Source organism: Psammomys obesus, unplaced genomic scaffold (genome assembly GCF_907164565.1).
Source record: "Psammomys obesus unplaced genomic scaffold, mPsaObe1.curated_primary_1811, whole genome shotgun sequence".
Classification (NCBI taxonomy): domain Eukaryota; kingdom Metazoa; phylum Chordata; class Mammalia; order Rodentia; family Muridae; genus Psammomys; species Psammomys obesus.
In genome coordinates, this window is record NW_026592510.1 from 4,630,835 (window position 1) to 4,641,042 (window position 10,208).

The window sequence follows — 10,208 nt, forward strand, 5'->3', positions numbered from 1 at the left end:
TCTTCACACATGCCCCTCCCCAGGTCCACTGATAGGGGAGGTTCTCCTCCTCTTCCTTCTGATCTTAGTCTATCAGATCTCATCAGGAGTGGCTGCATTGTCATCTTCTGTGGCCTGATAAGTCTGCTCCCCCCTTAGGGGGAGGTGATCAAAGAGCAGGCCAATCAGATAGTGTCAGAGGCAGTCCCTCTTCCCATTACTATGTAACCCACTTGGACACTAAACTGCCATGGGCTACATTTGTGCAGGGGTTCTAGGTTATCTCCATGCATGGTACTTGATTGGAGTATGAGTCTCTGGAAAGACCCTTGTGTTCAAATTTCTGGCTCTGTTGCTCTCCTTGTGGGGTTCCTGTCCTCTCCAGATCTTACTGTTTCCCACATCTTACATAAGATTCCCTGCACTTTGCCCAACAGTTGGCCATAAGTCTCAGTGTCTGCTTTGATAGTCTGCAGGGCAGAGCCTTTCGGAGGCCCTCCATGACGGGTTTCTAGCTTCTTTCCTGTTTTCTTCTTCTTCTGATGTCCTTCCTCTTTGCCTTTCGGGATGGGGATTGAAGTTTTAGTCAGGGTCCTCTCTTTTGATTAGTTTCTTTAGATGTACAGATTTTAGTAGGTTTATCCTATATTACATGTCTATATGAGTGAGTATATACCGTGTGTGTCTTTCTGCTTCTGGGACAGCTCACTCAGGATGATCCTTTCCAGGTCCCACCATTTACCTGCAAATTTCATGATTTCCTTATTTTTCATTGCTGAGTAATATTAACTGGATTCAATTTAATCTCTTCATTTAATTCTGCTTATATCTTTTTCTCCAATAAAAAGATATCTTCTTGCCTTGGCTTGGCTGTTTATGTTCATAGTAATATTTAGTTTCTCTTGGTCAGTCATGGGCAAGGCCTGGATCATGCAGGCAGAAAGCCCCATGGATGATTCTGTTTCTCTCAATACTCTTTCAAGGGGTAAAACCCTCCTCTCCTTCTCTGCTTCTATTGAGCCTCCAGAAAGGACCATTAATCCTGGGTATTTGGGGACATGTAATCATGTCCCTCGGGAAACAGCTACAATCACACTGAGTACACCGTGGCAGTTGTAGATAGCAATGGGTCCTGCTTGCAAAACTGTTCTGAGGAAGCTGTGCCTGATCAGCAGAGACTTAAAAAATGGGGAAGCTGTGTCTGATCAATAGAGACTTAAAAAATGGTTGTTGGAAGGATGATATCATAAATTCATAGGCGCGTATAAGGAAAGGTTGCTTGGTACAAAGAGCATGTCTCTGCCTGCAATTAAAAACATATTATGACAGAGGGGCGCTATTTGATGAATGGACTTAATGTTCACAAATGGTTAATCTGTCTCACCTTGCATAACTGTGTAACCACACTGGATGTCCACAGGACATGCCTGGCTAGACATTTATTTTTGGCTGGCTGAAACTGTCCTCTGTAGTGTAAAATGATGTTGTGGGGTGATTGACTCAGCAGAAGTGGGGAAGGAGGAAGGGAAACTATTGGGGCCTTTTTGTACTGAGGGGGCTTATGCAGCGCTGATATTGTGATTTCTTTAAGTAAAATAACCAATGATGTCACTGCTCAGAAAAGCAGAATTGTTATTATATAAATAAGGGCGATTTGAGCGATTTGTGTGCATTTGCTTGAAAGTCTGCAGGTGGTCAGCTCCTTAACTTTTGCTGACACCACACATCTGTCTTCAGGTTCCAGCACCCTGTCTGTGCTAGTCACTGGCAGCCATCACCTTGCTTTTTCATACATATATAAAAAGGAGTTAAGTGTTAGTATTTATTATTCCTAAAAAGATTGGTTCAGAGTTCAGATATTTTGTTTGTCTGGAGTACTTTCAAAATGGCAAACATTGCCATCCTAAAAGCAAGGTGTCATATATTAAATGTGTTTGCTTTGGAGAAGACATTTTTAAGATTCTTTAAATTGGAGTTATGGGGCTAATAATAAAAATAAAATTTGTTTATATTTTCCTATTGTAACTGAACAGGTAAAGCTGGACATGTGATGAAAACTAAAACACAGACTCTGTGCCACTTAGATAACCATTAGTCTGACTTTGTTCTTTGAAACAAAGAAGCACCTGCTTGCTAGTCTGTCAGAGCCACAGAAGGCTCCTGATAGCTAGTCAGCCAGAACTGCGAGATTTCCCTGATCATCATGCCTGACTCCCTCCATCCCCTTGCTAACCCCTTATCCCTTATGTGGGCTTCCCTGTCAGAAAAGTCTCTCTGAATCTTCGTGCCAAGGAAAGCCAGGAAAGTCCCCCCACCCTGAACCTCTCAAACTTTTTTTTTTTGCTCTTTTATCACTTTACATATATCAGCAACAAGAACCTAAGTGTCAGGGAAGTTACGAAGAACAAATTAGAACTTTTGATTCAATGTATCTACAGTTTGGCCAGCCTAGGGAAAGGATGCATTTGAAATTCTCTGTAGTTTTGATGTAGCAGTGCTATATTTTTATAAATGAGATCAGAAGGAATCCAGGACATGTGGGTAGTTATAACACAGCCATGTGAACACTGTCTGGGATGAAAGTTCTTACTTTGACATCAGTGCCTCCCTTTATTATCTTTCCTAGAATGGGGCTGTGGGGCAGTTCTCATCCTTTGGGTCTATTGTTTCACTGTCCCTCTTATATTGTTTCCATTTCTCTGGAGGTTAATACTAAATTTTGGTTTGATTGGACTGAGATATACACCAAGGATTTCTAAAGTCCAGCTGTGGTTGTCTGGGAAAACAATTTTAAAGGGCTAAGGTTGCACTCACTCACAAGCTGGGTCTGACTGAGTAAAAAGCAAGGTGAAAAACTCCTACTCACACAAGCAGTCTCCATGTTTACTTTTGGGCCGTGGTAAGGTGCACCTTATCAGCAAAACACTGCCAACACACCCAACAACCATGGGGTCAGCTGTGCTAGACTGAAGCATCTGGAGTTGTGAGCCAGAAGAAGAAATTTTGCCTTTTGATATGTTTTTTTTTTTTCTCAGATATTTTGTTTCAGTACTGGTAAAACTATTGTAATTTCTTATATCCACCACATAAGCAAATTTTTCATTTCATTATCTCACGTTTCCCTTTTTAAAAGCCGATACTAATCCAAGTCTACGTGAATTCTCTGTTACATTTTAATTGTATGCCCAATTTTATCAATCAGTCTCTCTTTTTAGAAGAGATTTATTTATTTATTTAATGTATGAGTACTCTATCTGCATGTGCAACTACACGCCAGAAGAGGGCACCAGATCTCATTATAGATGGTTACAGTTTCTAGGAATTGAACTCAAGACCTCTGGAAGAGCAGCCAGTGTTCTTAACCTCTGAGCCATCTGAGCCCTGAATGAGTGTCTATTTACTCTATATTTTCTTTGAAACTTCTTAAATTAAAAACTGTGCAATGTAATTAAAATTTTGATGTAAAATTCTTAAATATGTATGTGTGTATATATATATATATATATATATATATATATATATATATATATATGTATATGTAACTACTCTCCAATAAATGCAGAGGCATGATTGTAGGACCTCTCAAAATACAAAAAATCTCCCATAAAAAAATCTCCCATAAAAAAAAAATGACAGTATATTTGCATAGAACTTATGTCTCTCAATGGACAAAACAGTGATGTAATCTATTATGTAATTCTTTTTGGCAAAATATAATTAATTGCATGATTTTGTGTAAATGTGGCTTTGAGCTCTGAAGTCATACAACACAATCATTAAAACACAATGACGGTTAAACAGGATTTTAAGGACTCGCCATACTTTCTAACATAAACATTCTAAATAAAGCTAAACAGGTTGAATGTAAAAATAGAAAAGATAGAACAAATAATATTAATCAAAAGGGAGACTGCAGCTATGTTGATTGCTGACAATGTAAAGTATAAGACATAGAATCTTGAGAGTGAAATTGAAGAACTGCATAGTTGGACTGCTTCATTAAAATCACATAAAAATTTAAGTATATATTCATTTAAAACTTCTTAACACATGAAAAATCTAGCAGAATTGTCAGAAGCAACACACAAATCCACAGTTATATGCACAGATTTCAGTTTTACTCTAGGATAATTGGCATCAGAGAAAAAAATAGTAAAAACACAGATTTTGGCGATGGTTTTGGCTACCATAAACTAATTAGCATTAAAAAAATTATCTAACAGCATATACATTCAATGTGTATTCTTTTCAAAGCATCAGATGAAATTTATGAAGATAATTTTTATTCATATCTGTCTTAGTTACTATTCTATCGTTGTGAAGAGACTCCATGACCAAGGCAACTTGTAAAAGAAAACATTTAATTGGGGACTCACAGTTTCCGAGAGCTGTAGAATCAGTGACCATCATGGTGGAGGCCTTGGCAGCAGGTGGGCAGTCATGGCACTGGAGCAGTAGAGAGCTTAATATTGAGACAATAACCACAAAGCAGAGAGAGAGAGAGCCAATTGGAATGGCATGAGCTTTTGCAACTGCAAAGCCCACCCCCCAGTGACACGCATCTTCCAATTAGTCCAGTCCTAATTGTTCTCAAACAGTTTCACCAGCTCAGACCAAGCATTAAAATTTATGAGCGTATGGGGGCCGTTCTCATTCATACTACCGCAAGACCAATAAAATAGTAATTATACAATGATTCAGTGAGGAATATGGATGACAGTCATGCACAGACCACTCAGTCTTTGGGGAAGAAACTCAGGATAGTTGGAGAGCAACTGCCCAAAAAGTTGGATATGTATCCACTCCTCAATTGAGGGACATCTGGGTTGTTTCCAGATTCTGGCTATTACGAATAAAGCTGTGGTACATTTACACAATGGAATTTTACTCAGCAATTATAAACAAGGAAATCATGAAATATTCAGGCAAACAGTGGGAACTAGAAAAGATCATCCCGAGTGAGGTGTCCCAGAAGCAGAAAGACACACATGGTATATGCTCACTTATAAGTGGATACTAGACATATAATATAGGATAAACATACCAAAGTCTGTGCACCTAAAGAAGGTAAGCAAGAAGGAGGACCATGGGTAAGATGATCAATCCTCACTCAGAAAGGCAAATGGGATGAACATTAGAAGAGGAAGAAAACAGGGAACAGGACAGGAGCCTACCACAGAGGGCCTCTGAAAGACTGTACCCAGCAGGGTATCAAAGCAAATGCTGAGACTCATAGCCAAACTTTGGGCAGAGTGCAGGGAGTCTTATGAAAGAAGAGGGGGACAGGAGCTCCACAAGGAGAGCAACAGAAAAATCTGGGCACAGAGGTGTTTTCTGATTCTGATACTCCAACCAAGGACCATGCATGGGGATAACCTAGAACTCTTGCACATTTGTAGCCCATGACAGCTCAGTTTCCAAGTGAGTTCCCTAGTAGTGGGAACAGTGACTGTCCCTGACACAAACTCAGTGGTTGGCTCTTTGATCACCTCCCCCTGAGTGGGGAGCAGCCTTACCAGGCCTGAGGAAGACAATGTAGCCAGTCCTGATGAGACCTGATAGGCTAGAGTCAGAGGTCAAGTCCCGATCGGGGGGGGGGGGGGGGGGGGGCATGGGAGGTGATGAGGGAGGGTGGGATTGGAAGGGTATGAGGGAAGGATTACAGCTGCGATACAAAGTGAATAAACTGTAATTAATAAAAAATAATTTAAAAAGTTGGATATAAAAAGAAGAACATTGGTTCACATAGTAAAAAAAGATAGCAAAGCTTAGAAGCAGATAGAGAAACAGAGTCCAAAAATCTGTTAAAAACCTGGCAGGGTTGAGTGGGAATGTTGGGGTGGGATGATGAAGTTACTGTAGCTACAGATTTCTACACCTGGAAAAGGGCAACAGGAACTCCATGACACAGTGATCTTAGTTATGATGCTCTTAACCCCGTCAACCAAGCAAGTGTAATGTGAATGGCCACGTGGTCATCCACAGCAAGCAAGCTCCTTAAGTCCACAGGGGTAGTATGTTCTCTGCTCCATAGGCAACTCCTATTATATACCATGTAACACTGTCACCAAGTTTGTGTCAAAATAACTCCACTAAGACATATCAGCAAAGTCTCTCAGATAGAGAAGCAGCTCACTGAAGCAGTGTGGTGGAGGATTCCAAAAGACGGGGCTGTTCAGAAGCCTCTGGGCCTCCAGGATAGTCTTATTCTATCCACAGTAGTTTCCTTCGCAGTACATCTCTCAGTTCTTGCATCTTGTGCATCAGCTGGGATATGCAAATAACTTCTCCAAAGTCTTAACCCAGATAGATCTCTTACCTACTTAGGTATAACGCAGAACTTGGCCAGATTCTATGCCAACAGAATTTGTTGGGACTTTCAACTTTATTTCCCCGTAAGAGAACCTCTGCCTCTAACAGGGAGCTGGGCTGTTATTGCTATGGTGTTTTGATGCCTTTATTGTCTTTTTTTCTAGTCTCTGAATTTTATCACCTTTCTGAGTTTGTTTTATTTATATGAGATATATTTATTTATATGAGATTCTATCATTCCAGCACTCACAAAGAAAGATGCAAGTAAGTATATGATGTACTTTTATTGTACCTATCCGCTGCCATAGAATCCCTTTTATTTCTCTTCCCCCTTTGCTATATCCATTATTCCTCCAGACAGTTTTGTTTATACTTCAGTGAAAAATACACATTTTAGGTGCCTATGTAAAATCTAGAATCCACAGTGAGGGAATTTTAGAAATATAGACATACATGCATCTTTCTGGTTCTGTCTTATTTCACTTAAAATTATGAATTCCAATTGCACCCATTTTTCTTCAAACAACATGATTTTATTCCTTTTATGGCCGAATAAAACCCCATTTTGTGCATATTCTATTGTCTTCCTATCCATCATCTCTTTAAAAACATCCAGGCTGACTCTATAATCTGGCTGTCATGAATAACACTGCAATCATTATAAATGTGTCAGTATCTGTCAATTGTATTAAAGTCTTTCATATTAAATATACAAGGGAATGGTAAATATGAATCTTATGGTACTTTTTAGTTTACTGAGGAGCCTCCTAACTTCTTCCAAAATACCCTAGACTAATCTGCAGTAGTACCAACAAAGTGTAATGGTTGCCTTTTCCCCACACCACACCAGAACTTACCGTGACTTGTTTTTGTTTTGTTTTGTTTTGTTTCAATGCTAGCCATTCTGACTCTTGTGAAACAGAATTTCAATTTAGTCTTAGTGTTCCCGTATTGCATTTCCCCTGTAAATATTCATTATATATGATTTCGAGCCATTTGACTTGTCTTTTGAGAACTACCTGCTCAGTTCATTAGTGTCTTTATTGACTGGGCTTTTTGGTGTCTTGGTGTTTGGTAGTTTGAGCTCTCCACTTACCTAGAAGTTAATCCTTTACCCTGTGTTTATCTAACAGAGCTATTTTCTTCTATTCTCTGGCCTTTTTTTTTCTTCATTACTGGTGTGCAGAAGGTGTAAATTTCATACCATCCAATCATTAATTCTTGGAGTCCTTTTCAAAGAAAATTTGTGTCTATTTACATCTTGAACTATTTTTCCTGTGTTTTTCTCTGAAAGTTAAGTTTCATATTCTACATGAGAGTCTTCCATTTTGAATTGGTTTGTATAGGGTAAGACATAGAGATCTTAGCTTTATTCTTCTACTTGTGTATATGCAGTTTTCTCAACTGTATTTGTTCAAGAGGCCCCTTTCCTCCAATGCATGCTTTTGTTATCTTTGTCAAAATATATCCACTGGCTACACGTGGATCCTATACTCTATGTAATTAAGTTTTGTTTCTGGGATCATGCTGCTTTTGTTAGTATGGCTCTGTAGATTAACTTGAAATCAGGTGTAGTGATGATTCAAGCATCGTTCTTTTTTTTTTTTTCTCAGAATTTCATTGGCTATTCAGAGTATTTTGGATTTACATATAAATTTTAATTTTTTTTCATTTCTGTAAACAATGTCATTGGAATTTTGATGAAGATTGCAGGGAATCTGTAGATCACTTGAGTTAGAGGGTCACTTGTAGAAGGTAATTTTTGCTTAGCCATGAGCATGGCAGGACATTTCATCTGTCAGTGTCTTCTTCAGTGTAAAATCTTCATTGCAGAAGTTTTTCTCTTCTTTCGTTGGGCGTAGTTTTGTTTTGTTGTTGAGTTTATCATAAATGGGAATTTTTTTCCTGATGCTTTTATCAAAACTTTTTTGACTGCTATTTTGGAAAAGTGTTGATAATTGTCCAATGTATATTGTATTGTGTGATGATAATATTGTATTGCAACTTTGTATTATCTTCATTGCTAAATGTGTTCATTAGTTCTAAATTTTCTAGTAGCATCTTTAGAATTTTGTATGAATAGGAACATTATTTCTGAATATAAGGATGTTTTGATTTCTTCCTTTCCTATTTTGGTTCCTAAAATTCTTATTTTATTGCTCTAGCTATAACTTCAAGTACTATTTATGAGTGATAAAAGTCCCAGCCAGTGCTGCTAATAGTAGGATACATGCTCAAGGAAATAGATTTCAGGAGTTATTCTAATACAAGCCAAGACATAGGAAAAACAGAAGGTGATGCAGCTAATATGAAGATTTAACAAAATTTTTCATTCCTATGTGGGGCAATCAAGAAGACTTGGGTGTTTTGATTAAAATGGTTATAGCTAAGCACAATTCATAAAGTATTTTGTCACCAGTCAGGGAACATTTTGATTTTACTTGTTATGCTTCAGAATAATCTCAGCTTTTTAGAAGGTCCAGTAGCCCAGTACTGCTAGGAATAAAGATATCTAAAGATATCTAAGGAATGAAGTTTGACATAAGCTTACAGATCATAGGGCCATTTGCAGTGTAAGCAAAAAAAAAAAACTGACTGACATTTATGCTTGATAGACTGAAATTTTGATTAATATCATCTACAAATAATAATAATTTTTTTCATGTAAAATTTTCACATCCAAGGTGTTAAATATCAGGTAAAATTTTACTTCATGATACTATAACATGAACTACCACATGAACAAATATCAAATACAAGGTTACTATGGTTGGAGAAATCTACCTGGACACTCACTCTGATGAGTCAGGAAAGGACTATTCTTCTGTGCTTGGTATCATTCATGGAGACTCTTCTTACTCAGTTTGATGATTTAGAATTTTCTGGTACTCCATCAATCTTGACCTTGGTTTGTGCCCCTGCTTTCAGTTTGTCTTGAGAGAATCCAGGAATAGTATAAATGCCTGTTATTGTGAAGTTCTGGTTTTTTTAATTTAATTTAATTTTTATTACATTTTTATTTTTACATTAATTACAGTTTATTCATTTTGTAGCCCAGCTGGAGCCCCCTCACTCACTCACTCCCATTCCCACCCTCCCTGCCTCATCTCCTCCCATGCCCCTCTCCAGGTCCACTGGTAGGGGAGGTCCTCCCCCCTTTCCATCTGACCCTAGCTTATCAGGTCTCATCAGGACTGGCTGCATTGTCTTCCTCTGTGGACTGGTAGGGCTGCTCCCCACTAAGGGGGAGGTGATCAAAGAACCAGCCGCTGACTTCATGTCAGAGATGGTCCCTGTTCCCCTTACTAGGGTGCCCACTTGGAGACTGAACTGACATGGGCTACTTCTGAACAAGGATTCTAGATTATATCCATGAATGGTCCTTGGTTGGAGTATCAGTCTCAGAAAAGACCACTGTGCCCAAAAATTTTGGTTCTGTTGCTCTCCTTGTGGATCTTCTGCCCCCTCCAGGTCTTACTATCACCCCCTTCATTCCTAAGATTCCCTGCAATCTGCCCAAAGTTTGGTTATGAGTCTCAGCATCTGCTTTGATACACTGCTGGGTAGAAATTCAGTTTTGTAATTTTGCTAAGTGATTGATTTTGACAGGACAGTTAAGACCTTTGTTTGGCAAAGTGGCCACTCACCTTGTTTCTAGAGATGCTGGTTTGTATCTGGGTGTTTAGACTTTGCTGCCCCCTTCTTTTTCAGGTCTCAGCAATGACTCACCTCAGGACACTCTGCAGCATCAGCTGATATTGAGGCCAGAAGTTAGAGCATGTTACAACTCAGCAGCCAGGATGGGACCCCAGTAACCTTACAGATTCATGTTACTGACTTATTGCTATGTGGTGGCAACCACACTAGGACCGCAGTTAAAGACATCCTGTTTCCTAAGAAAACCACAGAGACAAGCA